The sequence below is a fragment of the Dendrobates tinctorius genome, unplaced genomic scaffold (genome assembly GCF_039654945.1).
Source record: "Dendrobates tinctorius isolate UK_male_01 unplaced genomic scaffold, ASM3965494v1 ptg000307l, whole genome shotgun sequence".
Lineage (NCBI taxonomy): Eukaryota > Metazoa > Chordata > Amphibia > Anura > Dendrobatidae > Dendrobates > Dendrobates tinctorius.
Window position 1 is genome coordinate 159,798 of NW_027361974.1, and position 21,521 is coordinate 181,318.

The 21,521-nt window shown below is 40.6% G+C and overlaps 1 long non-coding RNA gene across 4 annotated transcripts in view; it reads left to right on the forward strand.

Moving 5' to 3' along the window:
- Positions 1–21,521, forward strand: part of LOC141073545 (uncharacterized) — a 426,372-nt gene that overhangs the window by 108,367 nt on the left and 296,484 nt on the right. The window contains exon 4 of one of the 4 annotated variants that reach the window (XR_012226993.1): positions 18,838–19,755. The exons of the other annotated variants lie outside the window; for them this stretch is intronic. This is a non-coding gene — a long non-coding RNA (uncharacterized lncRNA). Of the gene's footprint in view, positions 1–18,837; positions 19,756–21,521 lie in introns of those variants that run through there. 4 annotated transcript variants of the gene reach the window in all.

The following is a 21,521-nucleotide window of genomic DNA, read 5'->3' on the forward strand; positions in this document are numbered from 1 at the left end:
CTGATGACCGGATCATGCAGCTTTATATGAAAATCCCTATTATAATTGCCAGACCTGAATTAACAAGCATTTCTCACCTACTGTGTCCCCCCATTTCCTTGTAGATTGTAAGCTTGCGAGCAGGGACCTCACTCCTAATGTCATTGTTTGAATTGTCTTAACTTGTATTGAATTTATTGTCTGTACATGTCCCCGCTTAATTGTAAAGTGCTGCGGAATATGTTGGCGCTATATAAATAAAAATTATTATTATTATTATTATTAAAGGGGAAGAAGATGGACCCAGGCAACTATAGGCCGGTGAGTCTGACTTCTATACCAGGAAAGATCTTTGAACAAATTATTAAACAACATGTATGTCAGTACCTGGATAAGAATGAAGTGATTAAACAGAGTCAGCATGGGTTTGTAGCTAATAAGTCATGTCAGACTAACTTAATTTCCTTCTGTGATGGAATCACTGATGGGGTGGGTCAGGGAAATGCTGTAGATATAGTATATCTTGACTTCAGGAAAGCATTTGACAAAATATCTCAAACAATCCATATTGAAAAAATGACTAGGTATGGAATGGACAAGGCAACTGTTAGGTGGATTCATAACTGGCTTAGTGATCGGACCCCAAAGAGTGGTCGTAAATGGCTGCACATCCAGTTGGAAGAATGTCTCAAGTGGGGTACCACAGGGCTCTGTCCTGGGCCCTGTATTGTTCAACATCTTTATCAATGACTTAGATGAAGGGATTGAGGGTAAACTGATTAAATTTGCTGATGACACAAAGCTAGGAGGGATAGCTAATACTAGAGAAGAGTGAGAGAGGATTCAAAAATATATAAATAAATTGGAGCAGTGGGCAGCAACTAACAGAATGGTTTTTAAAAGGGAAAAATGCAAAGTACTACATCTGGGCAATAAAAATGAAGAAAGCATATACATAATGGGAGGAATAGGGCTAAGCAACAGCACATGTGAAAAAGACTTGGGTATACTAATAGATCACAGACTGAATATGAGTCAACAGTGTGATGCAGCAGCAAAAAAGGCAAATGCAATTCTAGGATGTATTAACAGAAGCATACAGTCTAGATCACGTGAAGTCATTATTGCCCTCTACTCCTCTTTGGTCAGACCTCATCTGGAATACTGTGTCCAGTTTTGGGTGCCACATTTTAAAAAAGACATCAACAAGCTGGAGCAAGTTTAGAAAAGAGCGACCAGAATGGTGACCAGTCTGCAAACCCTGTCTTATGAGGAAAGGTTGCAGGATTTGGGATTGTTTAGCTTGCAGAAGAGAAGACTGAGAGGAGACTTAATAGCGGTCTACAAATATCTGAAGGGCTGTCACATTGTAGAAGGATCATCTTTATTCTCATTTGCACAAGGAAAGACTAGAAGCAATGGGATGAAACTGAATGGGAGGAGACACAGATGAGATATTAGAAAAAACTTTTTGACAGAGTGATCAATGAGTGGAACAGGTAGCCACGGGAGGTGGTGAGTTCTCCTTCAATAGAAGTCTTCAAACAGAGACTGGACAGACATCTGTCTGTTATGATTTAGCAAATCCTGCTTTGAGCAGGGGGTTGGACTAGATGGCCTAGGAGGTCCCTTCCAACACTACAATTCTATGATAACAAGGTCAGTCATAGTGCCTCCATGATAATGCTAGTCAGTCAGTGTCCTCATCGGAAAGACAGTTACATCCAAGTACCCCCATAATAACAGCAGTCATAGTCAATGTCCAGACCCTATCAGAAAACCAATCACCACTCAATTATAATGACATCAGTCCTAGTGCCCCATCAAAATGCTAGTCAATTACAGATAATGTCCTCGTCAGAAATCCAGTTCCAGACCAAGCAGAGCATTGTCTATCACAGTGCCCCCATGATAGCAGTCACTGACAATGTCTGGACCATATAAAAGTCACAACCCAAACATAAGATTATCACAGTGCCTCCATAACAATGTAAGTCACAGAGAACCCTATTGCACATCTACTCACCGTCCAACTGAAAAATGCCAATCACCGTGCCCCCATAACAATGCCAGTCATACAAAAACTCCCCTATAACACAAGTCACAGACCAGCCATAATACCCGTCATAGTGCCCCCATAATAATGCTAATCATAGACAAAGCCCCCCGTTACACATCAATCACAGCCCACCCATAATACCATTCACAGTACCCCCATTACACATCAGCCTACCCATAATACCGGTCACAGTGCCCCCATTACACATCAGCCCACCCATAATACCGGTCACAGTGCCACCATTACACATCAGCCCACCCATAATACCGGTCACAGTGCCCCGCATTACACATCAGCCCACCCATAATACCGGTCACAGTGCCCCCATTACACATCAGCCCACCCATAATACCGGTCACAGTGCCACCATTACACATCAGCCCATCCATAATACCGGTCACAGTGCCCCATTACACATCAGCCCATCCATAATACCGGTCACAGTGCCCCATTACACATCAGCCCATCCATAATACCGGTCACAGTGCCCAATTACACATCAGCCTGTTGTGAGTTCATTTTTCCCTTCACCATTGAGGTCTGATGAACTCCCTCCTCTGGTGAAGGAAGGTAGTGAGACTGATTACCAAACACCTGGGCAGCTAGATGATAACTGGGTGGCTGGAATTGAGGACTGGATATAAGGCTGCCGACTCCCTTCTTCCTGGCTGGTGATTTTCCTGCTGGATTCTTGGAGACCAGTCTGATTCCTGCGTCTCAAAGCTAAGTTTTTCTGCTCTGCTTTGTACTCTTCAGTTTTGTTTTTGTTTTGCCTTGTTTTTTGGGAGTTCTGCCATCCCTGGCCGGGGGTGAGCTGAATTCCATTTTTGTCTCTGATCTGTTGATCTTTTGCTCTGTCTTCAGAATATACCTGAGTGCTGATATAGTCTTTTGAAGCCTAGCAACTTCAGGGCCTGTTTTTCCTATCAGTCGGTTGGCTCATTTTGATAGGGTTTTTGCGGATGGCAGACAGCAGCTTTCCTATCCTGTCCTATGTAGTTAGCTTGGGCCCCATCATTTGCTCAACCTATCTTTCTATCTGTGTTAGTGTTTTCATCTTGCTTCACTGTCATTATATGTTGGGGGCTGCCTATTGCTTTGGGGTCTGCTCTGGGGCAGTTTAGTTTTTCCCCTTTCTGTCTTTAGGCTATGTAGCTCTCCGGCTGTGATCAAGGGGTCTAGGGCACCGTAGGAACCCCCCACGGCTACTGCTAGTTGTTGTGGATAGGTTCAGGGGTCTGCAATCCGATAGCTGCTAACCTCTCTGGTTTTTCTGGACTTAGCTGGTATTTTGTTTTTTCCTCCTTCGGTGACTCATCATAACATCAGCCCATCCATAATACCGGTCACATTGCCCCCATTACACATCAGCCCATCCATAATACCAGTCACAGTGCCCCATTACACATCAGCCCATCCATAATACCGGTCACAGTGCCCCATTACACATCAGCCCATCCATAATACCAGTCACAGTGCCCCATTACACATCAGGCCATCCATAATACCGGTCACAGTGCCCCATTACACATCAGCCCACCCATAATACCGGTCACAGTGCCCCCATTACACATCAGCCTACCCATAATACCGGTCACAGTGCCCCATTACACATCAGCCCATCCATAATACCGGTCACAGTGCCCCCATTACTCATCAGCCCACCCATAATACCGGTCACAGTGCCCCATTACACATCAGCCCACCCATAATACCGGTCACAGTGCCCCCATTACACATCAGCCCACCCATAATACCGGTCACAGTGCCCCGCATTACACATCAGCCCACCCATAATACCGGTCACAGTGCCCCCATTACACATCGGCCCACCCATAATACCGGTCACAGTGCCCCCATTACACATCGGCCCACCCATAATACCGGTCACAGTGCCCCCATTACACATCAGCCCATCCATATTACCGGTCACAGTGCCCCATTACACATCAGCCCATCCATAATACCGGTTACAGTGCCCACTTACACATCAGCCCATCCATAATACCGGTCACAGTGCCCCCATTACACATCAGCCCATCCATAATACCGGCCACAGTGCCCCCATTACACATCAGCCCATCCATAATACCGGTCACAGTGCCCCCATTACACATCAGCCCACCCATAATACCGGTCACAGTGCCCCCATTACTCATCAGCCCATCCATAATACCGGTCACAGTGCCCCCATTACTCATCAGCCCATCCATAAAACCGGTCACATTGCCTCCATTACACATCAGCCCACCCATAATACCGGTCACAGTGCCCCATTACACATCAGCCCATCCATAATACCGGTCACAGTGCCCCCATTACTCATCAGCCCATCCATAATACCGGTCACAGTGCCCCCATTACTCATCAGCCCATCCATAATACCGGTCACATTGCCTCCAGTACACATCAGCCCACCCATAATACCGGTCACAGTGCCCCATTACACATCAGCCCATCCATAATACCGGTCACGGTGCCCCATTACACATCAGCCCACCCATAATACCGGTCACAATGCCCCTGTTGCACATCAGCCCATCCATAATACCGGTCACAGTGCCCCTGTTGCACATCAGCCCATCCATAATACCGGTCACAGTGCCCCATTACACATCAGCCCACCCATAATACCGTTCACAGTGCCCCATTACACATCAGCCCATCCATAGTACCGTTCACAGTGCCCCCGTTACACATCAGCCCACCCATAGTACCGGTCACAGTGCCCCTGTTATACATCAGCCCACCCATAATACCGGTCACAGTGCCCCCGTTACACGTCAGCCCACCCATAATACCGGTCACAGTGCCCCAATTACACATCAGCCCACCCATAATACCGGTCACAGTGCCCCCGTTACACATCAGCCCACCCATAATACCGGTCACAGTGCCCCTGTTAAACATCAGCCCATCCATAGTACCGGACACATTGCCCCGTTACACATCAGCCCACCCATAATATCGGTCACATTGCCCCGTTACACATCCGCCCACCCATAATACCGGTCACAGTGCCCCTGTTATACATCAGCCCACCCTTAATACCGGTCACATTGCCCCGTTACACATCAGCCCACCCTTAATACCGGTCACATTGCCCCGTTACACATCCGCCCACCCATAATACCGGTCACAGTGCCCCTGTTATACATCAGCCCACCCATAATACCGGTCACAGTGCCCCCATTACACGTCAGCCCACCCATAATACCGGTCACAGTGCCCCAATTACACATCAGCCCACCCATAATACCGGTCACAGTGCCCCCGTTACACATGAGCCCACCCATAATACCGGTCACAGTGCCCCTGTTACACATCAGCCCACCCATAATACCGGTCACATTGCCCCGTTACACATCAGCCCACCCTTAATACCGGTCACATTGCCCCGTTACACATCAGCCCACCCATAATACCGGTCACAGTGCCCCACAATACACATCAGCCCACCCATAATACCGGACACATTGCCCCCGTTACACATCAGCCCACCCATAATACCGGTCACAGTGCCCCACATTACACATCAGCCCACCCATAATACCGGTCACAGTGCCCCCATTGGACACAATTTGGGAGCAGCCAAGCATTTTATTTGAGAAAATATCCCTTTTGTGTTCGTCCATGAGACGTCTTTATTATATTTCATCCAGACCTCGGGATTCCCGATGTGATAGATTTCTCTTTTTCTCTTATACAGTATATTGCAATAGCCAAAAAAAGACCCCAAAGTATTGACCATCGGTAATAACCAGATCAGGTGAGAAACGTCACCGGAGATGGTGGCGAGTTTCCCACAGCGGCCACAGGACGGCTCAAATCAATCAGTCACATCCCAGCTGTACGCGATAAGAAAGCGACCACCGTCACTCCAGACCCCGCACAGAGGCCCTGTAATCATTCACCAAATTCACCACTATTCTGTATTACCCACAGTACAAGGGCAATTAAATGCTTAAAATATGGCTTAATTGAAAAAAATGGAAGATTTTATTGTACAAACACACATTGTATTCTGATGTATGCAGATTAACTTTCTAATAGAGACGATGATGATAATGACTACACGGGCTAAGTGCTTTCCAGAACAATTTATATTGCAATCGAATCCTGGCAGGCCTGACGCAGCCGCTACATCGTATCTCCAGCTAGGAGCCGGCGGAATGCAAATGTCTGGGCCAAGCCTGACAAGTGCAGGATTCACATGTCCCCAGCACGTCCTCACACCCCTGTGCTTCCACCTGCTCACACTGGAAGTAATACCAATATACAAGTGCCGGCCAAGCTAAATCCGCTACAGACAATGGCTTCAAAATTAGATGAAAAAGTATGTGTACAATTATGGTATATTATGAATGTAATCAGCCTCAAAATTATAATAAAAGAATATAACTGCTATAATACTGCCCCTATGTACAAGAATAAAACTACTATAATACTGCCCCCTATGTACAAGAATATAACTACTATAATATTGCCCCTATGTACAAGAATATAACTACTATAATACTGCTCTTATGTACAAGAATATAACTACTATAATACTGCTCCCTATGTACAAGAATATAACTACTATAATACTGCTCTTATGTACAAGAATATAACTACTATAATACTGCCCCTATGTACAAGAATATAACTACTATAATACTGCCCCTATGTACAAGAATATAACTACTATAATACTGCTCCTATGTACAAGAATATATCTACTATAATACTGCCCCTATGTACAAGAATATAACTACTATAATACTGCTCTTATGTACAAGAATATAACTACTATAATACTGCCCCCTTTGTACAAGAATATAACTACTATAATACTGCCCCCTTTGTACAAGAATATAACTACTATAATACTGCTCTTATGTACAAGAATATAACTACTATAATACTGCCTCTATGTACAAGAATATAACTACTATAATACTGCCCCCTTTGTACAAGAATATAACTACTATAATACTGCTCCTATGTACAAGAATATAACTACTATAATACTGCCCCCCTATGTACAAGAATATAACTACTATAATACTGCCCCTATGTACAAGAATATAACTGCTATAATACTGCTCTTATGTACAAGAATAAAACTACTATAATACTGCCCCTATATACAAGAATATAACTACTATAATACTGCTCCTATGTACAAGAATATAACTACTATAATACTGCTACTATGTACAAGAACATAACTACTATAATACTGCTCCTATGTACAAGAATATAACTACTATAATACTGCCCGTATGTACAAGAATATAACTACTATAATACTGCCCCTATGTACAAGAATATAACTACTATAATACTGCTACTATGTACAAGAACATAGCTACTATAATACTGCCCCTTATTTACAAGAATATAACTACTATAATACTGCCCCTATATACAAGAATATAACTACTATAATACTGCTCCTATGTACAAGAATATAACTACTATAATACTGCTCCTATGTACAAGAATATAACTACTATAATACTGCTCCTATGTACAAGAATATAACTACTATAATACTGCTCCTATGTACAAGAATATAACTACTATAATACTGCTCCTATGTATAAGAATATAACTACTATAATACTGCTCCTATGTACAAGAATATAACTACTATAATGCTGCTCCCTATGTACAAGAATATAACTACTATAATACTGCTCCCTATGTACAAGAATATAACTACCATAATACTGCCCCTATGTACAAGAATATAACTACTATAATGCTGCTCCCTATGTACAAGAATATAGCTACTATAATGCTGCTCCCTATGTACAAGAATATAACTACTATAATACTGCTCTTATGTACAAGAATATAACTACTATAATACTGCTCCTATGTACAAGAATATAACTACTATAATACTGCCCCTATGTACAAGAATATAACTACTATAATACTGCTCCTATGTACAAGCATATAACTACTATAATACTGCTCCTATGTACAAGAATATAACTACTATAATACTGCTACTATGTACAAGAACATAACTACTATAATACTGCCCCTTATTTACAAGAATATAACTACTATAATACTGCCCCTATATACAAGAATATAACTACTATAATACTGCTCCTATGTACAAGAATATAACTACTATAATACTGCTCCTATGTACAAGAATATAACTACTATAATACTGCTCCTATGTACAAGAATATAACTACTATAATACTGCCACTATATACAAGAATATAACTACTATAATACTGCTCCTATGTACAAGAATATAACTGCTATAATACTGCTCCTATGTATAAGAATATAACTACTATAATACTGCTCCTATGTACAAGAATATAACTACTATAATGCTGCTCCCTATGTACAAGAATATAACTACTATAATACTGCTCCCTATGTACAAGAATATAACTACCATAATACTGCCCCTATGTACAAGAATATAACTGCTATAATGCTGCTCCGTATGTACAAGAATATAACTACTATAATGCTGCTCCCTATGTACAAGAATATAACTACTATAATGCTGCTCCCTATGTACAAGAATATAACTACTATAATACTGCTCTTATGTACAAGAATATAACTACTATAATACTGCTCCTATGTACAAGAATATAACTACTATAATACTGCTCCTATGTACAAGAATATAACTACTATAATGCTGCTCCCTATGTACAAGAATATAACTACTATAATACTGCTCCCTATGTACAAGAATATAACTACCATAATACTGCCCCTATGTACAAGAATATAACTGCTATAATGCTGCTCCGTATGTACAAGAATATAACTACTATAATGCTGCTCCCTATGTACAAGAATATAACTACTATAATACTGCTCTTATGTACAAGAATATAACTACTATAATACTGCCCCTATGTACAAGAATATAACTACTATAATACTGCCCCTATGTACAAGAATATAACTACTATAATACTGCTCCTATGTACAAGAATATAACTACTATAATACTGCTCCTATGTACAAGAATATAACTACTATAATACTGCTCCTATGTACAAGAATATACAGTAACTACTATAATACTGCCCCTATATACAAGAATATAACTACTATAATACTGCTCCTATGTACAAGAATATAACTACTATAATACTGCTATGTACAAGAATATAACTACTATAATACTGCTCCTATGTACAAGAATATAACTACTACAATACTGCTCCTATGTACAAGAATATAACTACTATAATACTGCTCCTATGTACAAGAATATAACTACTATAATACTGCCCCTATATACAAGAATATAACTACTATAATACTGCTCCTATGTACAAGAATATAACTACTATAATACTGCTCCTATGTACAAGAATATAACTATAATACTGCTCCCTATGTACAAGAATATAACTACCATAATACTGCCCCTATGTACAAGAATATAACTGCTATAATGCTGCTCCCTATGTACAAGAATATAACTACTATAATACTGCTCTTATGTACAAGAATATAACTACTATAATACTGCTCCTATGTACAAGAATATAACTACTATAATACTGCCCCTATGTACAAGAATATAACTACTATAATACTGCTCCTATGTACAAGAATATAACTACTATAATACTGCTCCTATGTACAAGAATATAACTACTATAATACTGCTCCTATGTACAAGAATATAACTACTATAATACTGCCCCTATATACAAGAATATAACTACTATAATACTGCTCCTATGTACAAGAATATAACTACTATAATACTGCTCCTATGTACAAGAATATAACTACTATAATACTGCTCCTATGTACAAGAATATAACTACTATAATACTGCTCCTATGTACAAGAATATAACTACTATAATACTGCTCCTATGTACAAGAATATAACTACTATAATACTGCCCCCTTGTACAAGAATATAACTACTATAATACTGCCCCTATGTACAAGAATATAACTACTATAATACTGCCCCCTTGTACAAGAATATAACTACTATAATACTGCCACTATGTACAAGAATATAACTACTATAATACTGCCCCTATGTACAAGAATATAACTACTATAATACTGCCCCTATGTACAAGAATATAACTACTATAATACTGCCCCCTTGTACAAGAATATAACTACTATAATACTGCCACTATGTACAAGAATATAACTACTATAATACTGCCCCTATGTACAAGAATATAACTACTATAATGCTGCTCCCTATGTACAAGAATATAACTACTATAATACTGCTCCCTATGTACAAGAATATAACTACTATAATACTGCTCTTATGTACAAGAATATAACTACTATAATACTGCTCCTATGTACAAGAATATAACTACTATAATACTGCTCCTATGTACAAGAATATAACTACTATAATGCTGCTCCCTATGTACAAGAATATAACTACTATAATACTGCTCCCTATGTACAAGAATATAACTACCATAATACTGCCCCTATGTACAAGAATATAACTGCTATAATGCTGCTCCGTATGTACAAGAATATAACTACTATAATGCTGCTCCCTATGTACAAGAATATAACTACTATAATACTGCTCTTATGTACAAGAATATAACTACTATAATACTGCCCCTATGTACAAGAATATAACTACTATAATACTGCCCCTATGTACAAGAATATAACTACTATAATACTGCTCCTATGTACAAGAATATAACTACTATAATACTGCTCCTATGTACAAGAATATAACTACTATAATACTGCTCCTATGTACAAGAATATACAGTAACTACTATAATACTGCCCCTATATACAAGAATATAACTACTATAATACTGCTCCTATGTACAAGAATATAACTACTATAATACTGCTATGTACAAGAATATAACTACTATAATACTGCTCCTATGTACAAGAATATAACTACTACAATACTGCTCCTATGTACAAGAATATAACTACTATAATACTGCTCCTATGTACAAGAATATAACTACTATAATACTGCCCCTATATACAAGAATATAACTACTATAATACTGCTCCTATGTACAAGAATATAACTACTATAATACTGCTCCTATGTACAAGAATATAACTATAATACTGCTCCCTATGTACAAGAATATAACTACCATAATACTGCCCCTATGTACAAGAATATAACTGCTATAATGCTGCTCCCTATGTACAAGAATATAACTACTATAATACTGCTCTTATGTACAAGAATATAACTACTATAATACTGCTCCTATGTACAAGAATATAACTACTATAATACTGCCCCTATGTACAAGAATATAACTACTATAATACTGCTCCTATGTACAAGAATATAACTACTATAATACTGCTCCTATGTACAAGAATATAACTACTATAATACTGCTCCTATGTACAAGAATATAACTACTATAATACTGCCCCTATATACAAGAATATAACTACTATAATACTGCTCCTATGTACAAGAATATAACTACTATAATACTGCTCCTATGTACAAGAATATAACTACTATAATACTGCTCCTATGTACAAGAATATAACTACTATAATACTGCTCCTATGTACAAGAATATAACTACTATAATACTGCTCCTATGTACAAGAATATAACTACTATAATACTGCCCCCTTGTACAAGAATATAACTACTATAATACTGCCCCTATGTACAAGAATATAACTACTATAATACTGCCCCCTTGTACAAGAATATAACTACTATAATACTGCCACTATGTACAAGAATATAACTACTATAATACTGCCCCTATGTACAAGAATATAACTACTATAATACTGCCCCTATGTACAAGAATATAACTACTATAATACTGCCCCCTTGTACAAGAATATAACTACTATAATACTGCCACTATGTACAAGAATATAACTACTATAATACTGCCCCTATGTACAAGAATATAACTACTATAATACTGCCCCTATGTACAAGAATATAACTACTATAATACTGCCCCTATGTACAAGAATATAACTACTATAATACTGCCCCTATGTACAAGAATATAACTACTATAATACTGCCACTATGTACAAGAATGTACCTATTATGAGTATATTTGTAATATCACTATAATTTCTCTAATTCTTTAACCTTAGGAACAGAATTATTTTTAGTAAAAATACACTCCTTACTGATTGTTTTCTTTTTATTCCGTTCATTCTACATAATGGCGGTTAGTTAAGGTCAGTGGTAAAGGGTGACGCCGGTGATTGGGAACACTATGTTCCAGTCAAAGCCCCATTTATCAGGTCTATGATTTTGGCAATTTTGTATCATTTCGATGCAGTGTTGCCATTTGCTGATTTAGGAATGGCAGCGACTCACTGAAAGCTGAAGATTATAAATTGTTTCCTTAAGTCATAAAAAAGCTAAATACAGAAATGACATTTTAGTATTTATATCTAATTTCTTCCTCTTAGACTCTATAAGTACGGGGGGAATCATTAGCCGAAAGTTGGATTTTGCTTTTTGCCCATTTTGCTTGTATTTTGATCATGCGCCATGCCGTATCTTGTCTTTTTTGGCCACCGGGATGACACTTTCTTTCATAGAACACTATGATTATTCCAATCAAACCAAGTCAATGTTCCTTGTCCTAGAAGAACTAATTGGATTCCACAGGGCTTTGCATTTATCGTTGGTTTAACCGGTATCGAGAAGCGTTGATCTTGGGCTCAGTGGTTCTCCTACTGCTGGCTCTTTACACATGATGGTTGGTAATATCTTTGCTGCTTAGCAGAATAATTAATTTCTTGAAGATATGGAGAAATCAATGACATCCCAGTCTTTATGCTTCTGCACTTTGACTTTGCAGCTACTTTCAACCTTAAAGGCGCTGGATAAACCCTTGGGCGAAAGGGAAGAGCGAATTCAGTAGTAAAGAAGTGGAGATTGTTTTAGGATTAGATCGGTAAATCCCAAGTTACTAAAAGAGCCTTTTCTTGTCTGAGAACATTAATTAATCTGCTCCAACCTGAATACAATAAACGTTCATTGTGCTTTTATTAATTTCTGGCCTGAACTTTCGCTCTATCTTCTTAGCGTTGATAATCGTCTTTGCGCTATCTTCCCAGTAGCAGAGGGATCAGAGGGTTAGTTATAAGAAGCCACAATGGACTTTCTAATGCACTTCTAATCCATTATAGCGCTTATCGTCTTTTAAATTTAGATATAATGTTCCCAATGATAATGGAAGTGGAAGGAGATTGTTTGGGGTTAAAAGTCTTCGCAAAAAGCATTCCAGATTATGGGTAACCCCCACTGGGATTTATGAGCAGCGGACTACAGATACTCAAAAGGGAACTTCTGACTTTGCATGAAAACCTCAAAAAGAGGAAAAAATCCTCCAAAAAATTCAGATACAAACCAGACAGGCCTAAATGCATCTGCACTAATCCAGGGTGCAGCGGACCCAAGTAAAATGGCAGCTGCACAGGTGCATAAATACCAAATGAAACAGCCAGCCTACAATCAGGGATTGGCCGTGTGGTACACCAGTGCAGAAGAAATAATCCGCATGTGGCAGTGTTCACACAGGGAATGCAGGGCTTCTGGCTCACAACCTCTTAGTAACACCATATAGGGGGGCTGCCCAGTGCCAACTCGAATGCATCCCGTGTGAACAGAGGCCACAAGTTTGCAGAACCATTTGGGCCCAACTGCACCCTGGAAAAAATATAAAAAGTGCACAAAAAACATATCAATATATGTAAGGTATTTGTTGATATTAAGGCCTTAATACGGAAGCTGGCAAACTGCGTCAGCGTTCCTTACACTTGCCAGTCCAAGCTGGCTGTTTCATTTGGTATTTATGCACCTGTGCAGCTGCCATTTTACTTGGGTCCGCTGCACCCTGGATTAGTGCAGATGCATTTAGGCCTGTCTGGTTTGTATCTGAATTTTTTGGAGGATTTTTTCCTCTTTTTAGGTTTTCATGTTAGAGTAGGACTGGCAAGTGTAAGGTGCGGGAACCAAGGAGGCACGGAATGGCTGAGTACAGAGGGGGAGAAAACAGAGACAGCGCGGTCCAAGGACAAGGACGGGGAAACCAGAGAGACAGAGCACAGCGCCGGCAGTGGCAAGGATGAAGGGGCCTGAAACGCAGAGAACGCAGCACGAGACAGCGTCACCGCATTTGATAGACAGGCGTCTTACCTGTCCAGAAGCCGAGCATATGTAGCGGTGGGCACCGCCATGTTGGAGGTGGGGCCAGCGCGTCACTCTACCCAGGAGGCTGCGCGCCAGGAGGAAAGTAGAGCGCAGGTGCCCGACGCCGAGGGAACCGAAGGCCGGGCACGGGGACGCGCCGAGAAGCAGGAGCGCTTCGGGAGGAGCGCACACCGAGGTAAGTGGAGACCGGGACCGGAGCCGTGACACAGATGGATCCGTAAACTCATTTTCCTTGTTGGGCTCAAGGAGTTATAGTTCCACACAGGATACCTGTGTGCCTTGTAGTGATTGTTGGATGCCTTCATACATTTTAGGCCTGTTTCACACATCAGTTTTTTGCTTCAGTTAAAATCCGCTAAAATGGCGGACAACGGATCCGTTCTTGGACTGATGAGAATGTTTGTCACCGGACCGTTACATTCGTCGAAGGAAGAATTTTAAAGGAACTGCTTCCTTGGGGGGGGGGGGGGGGGGAGATTTTTTCGCAGCCAAAACAGAGTTTAGGGTTAAATTTCCAAGAGAGGCAAATCCTCCGGGCATGCGCAATGTCAAATTCGGGTCCAGCCGCCGAAAAAACGTTACATGGTCCGTTCAGGCATGTCAGCGGACACCAACATTTTGGCAGATCCGCAAAAAAAGATCTAACGGATGGCCATCCGTCAAGATCCGCCGGTAATGCAACTCAATGGGAAAAAAACGGATCCGCCAAGCAAAATGGCGGATCCGTTTTTTTTGCACAGCAGCGGATTTTGACGGATTTCAAAAAACTGATGTGTGAAACAGGCCTTAGTGGTTGTTGTACACCTCTATACTGTATAGTGATTGTTAAAAAATCTGAATACGTTGTAGGGCTTAGTGGACATCTCCATACCCTGTAGTGGTTGTTGGACATTTCCATACCTTTTTAATGGTTGTTGGACACTTCCGTACATTGTATTAATTGTTGAACACCTCCGTACATTACAGTGGTTGTTAACTTCTGCACCTTGCAGTGGTTGTTGGAGACCTCACACCTTACAGTACAGTGGTTGTTGGACACCTCTGTACATTGTATTGTTGGATACCTCCGTACTTTACAGTGGTTGTTAACTTCTGCACCTTACAGTGGTTGTTGGACACCTCCGTACATTGTATTAATTGTTGAATACCTCCGTACATTACAGTGGTTGTTAACTTCTGCACCTTACAGTGGTTGTTGGACACCTCTGTACATTGTATTGTTGGATACCTCCGTACATTACAGTGGTTGTTAACTTCTGCACCTTACAGTGGTTGTTGGACACCTCCGTACATTGTATTGTTGGATACCTCCGTACATTACAGTGGTTGTTAACTTCTGCACCTTACAGTGGTTGTTGGAGACCTTACACCTTACAGTGGTTGTTGGACACCTCTGTACATTGTATTGTTGGATACCTCCGTACATTACAGTGGTTAACTTCTGCACCTTACAGTGGTTGTTGGAGACCTTACACCTTACAGTGGTTGTTGGACACCTCTGTACATTGTATTGTTGGATACCTCCGTACATTACAGTGGTTGTTAACTTCTGCACCTTACAGTGGTTGTTGGAGACCTTACACCTTACAGTGGTTGTTGGACACCTCTGTACATTGTATTGTTGGATACCTCCGTACATTACAGTGGTTAACTTCTGCACCTTACAGTGGTTGTTGGACACCTCCGTACATTGTATTGTTGGATACCTCCGTACATTACAGTGGTTGTTAACTTCTGCACCTTACAGTGGTTGTTGGAGACCTTACACCTTACAGTGGTTGTTGGACACCTCTGTACATTGTATTGTTGGATACCTCCGTACATTACAGTGGTTGTTAACTTCTGCACCTTGCAGTGGTTGTTGGAGACCTCACACCTTACAGTACAGTGGTTGTTGGACACCTCTGTACATTGTATTGTTGGATACCTCCGTACTTTACAGTGGTTGTTAACTTCTGCACCTTACAGTGGTTGTTGGACACCTCCGTACATTGTATTAATTTTTGAATACCTCCGTACATTACAGTGGTTGTTAACTTCTGCACCTTACAGTGGTTGTTGGACACCTCTGTACATTGTATTGTTGGATACCTCCGTACATTACAGTGGTTGTTAACTTCTGCACCTTACAGTGGTTGTTGGACACCTCTGTACATTGTATTGTTGGATACCTCCGTACATTACAGTGGTTGTTAACTTCTGCACCTTACAGTGGTTGTTGGACACCTCTGTACATTGTATTGTTGGATACCTCCGTACATTACAGTGGTTGTTAACTTCTGCACCTTACAGTGGTTGTTGGACACCTCCGTACATTGTAGTAATTTTTAGACACCTCCGTACCTCAGAGTGGGTGGTGTGCAATACCTCTTTACGTTGTAGTAGTTGTTTGTGATCTCCTTACCCTATAGTAATTAGACACTACTGTACCTTACAGTTGTTGTTGGACACCTTCAACAAGGAGCTTATCCAGCAGAGACTTGGTGACTCTCCTGTCTCCCTCTCGAGCATTGCTTGCTTCAATGTTTCCTGACAATCCAACATTATGCACAGACACTCTGTATCCATTCAGCCGTTCATTAAAACCAATAGCATGCTGTCCACCTCTGATACAGAACACAACATAAAATTGTCAGGCTCTTCACTGTTTGCCATCATATCATCTCTTCCCGAGACTTGTCATGGTATAATACTCAGTCATTACTTACTGCACAGCTCCAGTAACTGACCGCGACGAAAAAAAAAAACTGCGTGCCTCCTCTTACCGGTCGTCTTCTAAGTTAAAGCGACCATTAGAGGCAATCTGTAGTGATACCATTTTCTGTCTGATATACTCATTTGTCAGAAGAATCACCCCGACGCCTGGATACTGATGACAAAACAGTTTTGTAGTTTCCGCTGGAACAAATTCAACTTTTATGTCTTCCACTCCGAGAAAGGAGTAATTGTATCACTGGACCATCACCTCTGCCTGCCGCGGCCTCGTCTGCTCAAAAATGAAGTCGAAAATGGCCCCTTTGGGGGTTTTTTTTCTTGTAAAATAAATATTTTTTCCTATAGTTACATTGTATGTCCATCACTCTGCTGTCACAAACAATACGTCCCGCTACAGCCACCATAGCAATAAGGGAAATTCACAAAGCAAAATGCACTTTTTATGTTTTTATGTTTTTAAAAGTTTGGTGAAAAGTCAGTGCATTTAGGAGGCATTGGAAAATAGATGTTTTCCAGTAACTCCATTTCCATTGAGGTTTGGGTCCATAAATGTGCACTAAACTGAGCAGATGGTGGATTTTACCAATATTCACCAATTTCAATCTATTCTTCAATGGCATACTTTACCTTAACTCTAAATCAATGGGACTGTACTGCAATACCAGGTGCAGCCTAAGAACAAGAGTGGCGCTGTTTCTGAGAAGAAAAACAAATGCTTTTGCTAATCTTGTACAGTCCTTCAAAGTGGTGATTAACAGTAGGAGCCAAACATTTCATTACTTGGTGCCCAACTTCTCACTTTCCTGATCATGAGATTCAGAAATGCTCCCTGTCGATTAACCAATCTTTGCATAACTCAATAATAGAAGCAAAAAAAGGGAAACTTTGTAATATATCTTATCAGAAAAATGTGTTTCTGTCCCCATATGAAACCCTTCTGCCCCTTCACTTTGAAAATCTGTCTTGACTAAATTAATAGTAAGGAGTCAGATTAATGCTGCTTATGGAAGTCTGTGGGAACAGGGAAGAGAAGTAAAGGAACACACACAGTGCTTCTCTTTTCTAGTGCTTTATTTCATCCCAGAGCTGGATTCACAGCTACTCTGTTCAGTGATGCTGCATAATGTGCTGATACTCTCTAATAAGTATTTTATATCCTCACCCTCAAAGCTGGATTCACAGCTACACTGTTAAGTTCTGCCTCATAATGTGCTGATGCTCTCTAATCAGTGCTTTACCTTACCCAGAGGTGTATTCACAGCTACATTGCTCAATACTGCTGCATAATGTGCTGATGCTCTCTAATAAGTGTTCCAACTCAACCCCAGAGCTGGATTCGCAGCTACAATGCTCAGTACTACTGCATAATGTACTGGAGCTCTCTAAGGGTACGTGCACACATTACAGATTAGTGTGCAGAATTTTCTGCACAAAATCCGCATCTATTGGCAGAAACCATAGGGAAAAACGCTTGCGGATTCCGATGCGTTTTTGGTGTGCGGATTTGTAAGATGGTATTGGTTCTGTGTATGTTGTTTCTCGAGAGAGAGAGAGGGGATTTCGTATGTGCCAGACTGGGAAACCCTGCTGCAGATCCGCAAAAACAATTGACATGCTGCGGAAAAAAAACGCTGCAAATCTGTGCGTTTTTTTCCTGCTGCATGTGCACAGCAATTCTTCATTTACCATAGATTAACATTGCCTGTGCACTACACGGCGGATTTAATGCGATCCGTGCGGAAAAAAATGCTGCAGATCTGCATCAAATTCCGCAACGTGTGCACATAGCCTACTAAATGTTTTATCAAACCCCAGAGCTGAATTCACAGCTACACTGCTCAGTTCTGCTTTCTCTTCTCCTACGTGATGCTGCTTTTTCTTCTAAACAGATACTACATAGAGGCAGGAGAAGAGGAGTCCCTCATGTCAGCGTGTGCTGTGTATCGGAGAGAACTTGGCTGCTAGTCTGCACCCACTAGCTCAGAGACAACTGAAAATCATAGAACCTGCCGAGGGACATGCAGAATGCAAGTCATGTAGTGGTCGTAAAAGTGATATTTTTCATGTGCAAACACAACAGCTTAATCTGCAAAGTGTAAATACATTTAGGTAACAATCCTACAAAAACCCTGTGATGGCTGCCATTATTGGCTCTTATCAAGACTGTTTACCTACATCAAAAAATAATAAAAAAAAAAAAATTAACCCTAGTTATTAGCTAACTTTATGGGTTTGTATGCATTTGTCTATTACTATATTATTCTTATTTTATTTTCATGGTTTAGCTTTTTATCATTTTTAATACATCGGACGTTTTTGCTTTTAGGCTAAGTTACTTTGCAAAAATATGAGTGAGATAAAATTTGGGATATTTAATCACAGCTTATTAATCAGACTGTTGGCCGGGTCCTGGGAACACAGAGGAAAGTAGTAATTATTATTTGTATTCCCCGGTACCTATCATATCTGCTCTATGCAACAAATTTTTTTTTTCCTTTCAAACCTATTTATTTCCAAATAATTTGCTACTTTTTTTTTTTTTTAATCCTCTGTTTTTGTTTATCAGCCGTTCCCACGCGGCACCTCCGAGACCTTTTAAAGAGCAGCCATTTTATCCTCTAACAAAGCCGCAAAGTTTTGGAATAATTAATTGCTGAAAATAATGTCATAGTACTTGTTGAAAGAAATGTCACCGCGCTTTCCCTGCAAGAATTATTTATCTGGAGCATTTTATTGGTTTCTTCATAATTGATATTTACCTGCTGCCTTTTTACTTCTGTTTACAAATTAAAAGTTATTTAACAGGGTTTATGGAATTATATTTTACCGGGGTACAAATGTAACAGATGAAACAACTCCTGGTGCCTAAAGGGGACCAAATGCCCCTCGGCCGCACATCAAGCTGCCACATTTCCCCTCCGACTGTTCCTCTATTTTTTTTTCATTCTGAAGAATATTTTCCTTGGAAAATCATCAGTTTGTAACACTGTACTGAATTTGTTCTTCAGGAGCGCACAGCTCCCCTGTCTAGGTTGCCAGGGGGCGATTTGCTCCTGATGATTGACAGTTTGAGGCAGCAGCAGCTTGGTGGAGCCGTTGACCCGAGCTTTGCTATCTCCAAAGTTGCTAGCGGAGGCTCAGTAGCAAGATCCGGCCATTGCTAATCGCCTGTAAGTGCTGCACTCCTTGCCTAAAAAGCCAACCACCTCCAATAGACGGCAGATCCACCGGTAACCTAAATAATGAGAAGTCATTGATAAAACTAAGAACAGAGAAGATTTTTTTTATAACAAGTGAATTGCCAAGTTGCTTGTTTTTAGAAGAACTTTACAATTTTACCCATTTAAGAAGTTAAAACATCCTCTTAATTTGCCAAAAAGTGTACAAATCTGTTCTTGCTGTATCCTTTTCTAGCATCTCCCTTTACCATAAGGCTGTGTGCCCACGTAAGCGTTTTTGAAGCATTTGTCCCGGTCAAAACGCTTCAAAAACGCATAAAAGAAGCATCCCATTCATTTTAAATGAATTCTGCACTTTTTCTTAGCATTGATGCATTTTTTTAACGCTCAAAAAACGCTTTGCGGCCAAAGATACAGCATGCGCATAAAATTTTGCGGAAAAGTCCGTTTTTGCTATTTTCTGAGTCAGAAAACGCGCGGAAGAAAACGCATCGAAAACGCGCGGACATAAATCATTTCCGGGCGTTTTCTGGGAAAGTGTCTGGTTTTGAAGCAGAAGTTTTCTGCATACGTGGACACATAGCCTTATTCTAACATCACACCTCTTCTCCACGGAGGTCAGGACACCCGTACCTTTATTCTAACATCCCACCTCTTCTCCACGGAGGTCAGGACACCCATACCTTTATTCTAACATCCCACCTCTTCTCCACGGAGGTCAGGACACCCTTACCTTTATTCTAACATCACACCTCTTCTCCACGGAGGTCAGGACACCCTTACCTTTATTCTAACATCACACCTCTTCTACACGGAGGTCAGGACACCCATACCTTTATTCTAACATCACACCTCTTCTACACGGAGGTCAGGACACCCATATCTTTATTCTAACATCACACCTCTTCTCCACGGAGGTCAGGACACCCGTACCTTTATTCTAACATCACACCTCTTCTCCACGGAGGTCAGGACACCCATACCTTTATTCTAACATCCCACCTCTTCTCCACGGAGGTCAGGACACCCTTACCTTTATTCTAACATCACACCTCTTCTACACGGAGGTCAGGACACCCATACCTTTATTCTAACATCCCACCTCTTCTCCACGGAGGTCAGGACACCCATACCTTTATTCTAACATCACACCTCTTCTCCAATGAGGTCAGGACACCCATACCTTTATTCTAACATCACACCTCTTCTCCACGGAGGTCAGGACACCCATACCTTTATTCTAACATCCCACCTCTTCTCCACGGAGGTCAGGACACCCATACCTTTATTCTAACATTCCACCTCTTCTCCAATGAGGTCAGGACACCCATACCTTTATTCTAACATTCCACCTCTTCTCCAATGAGGTCAGGACAACCATACCTTTATTCTAA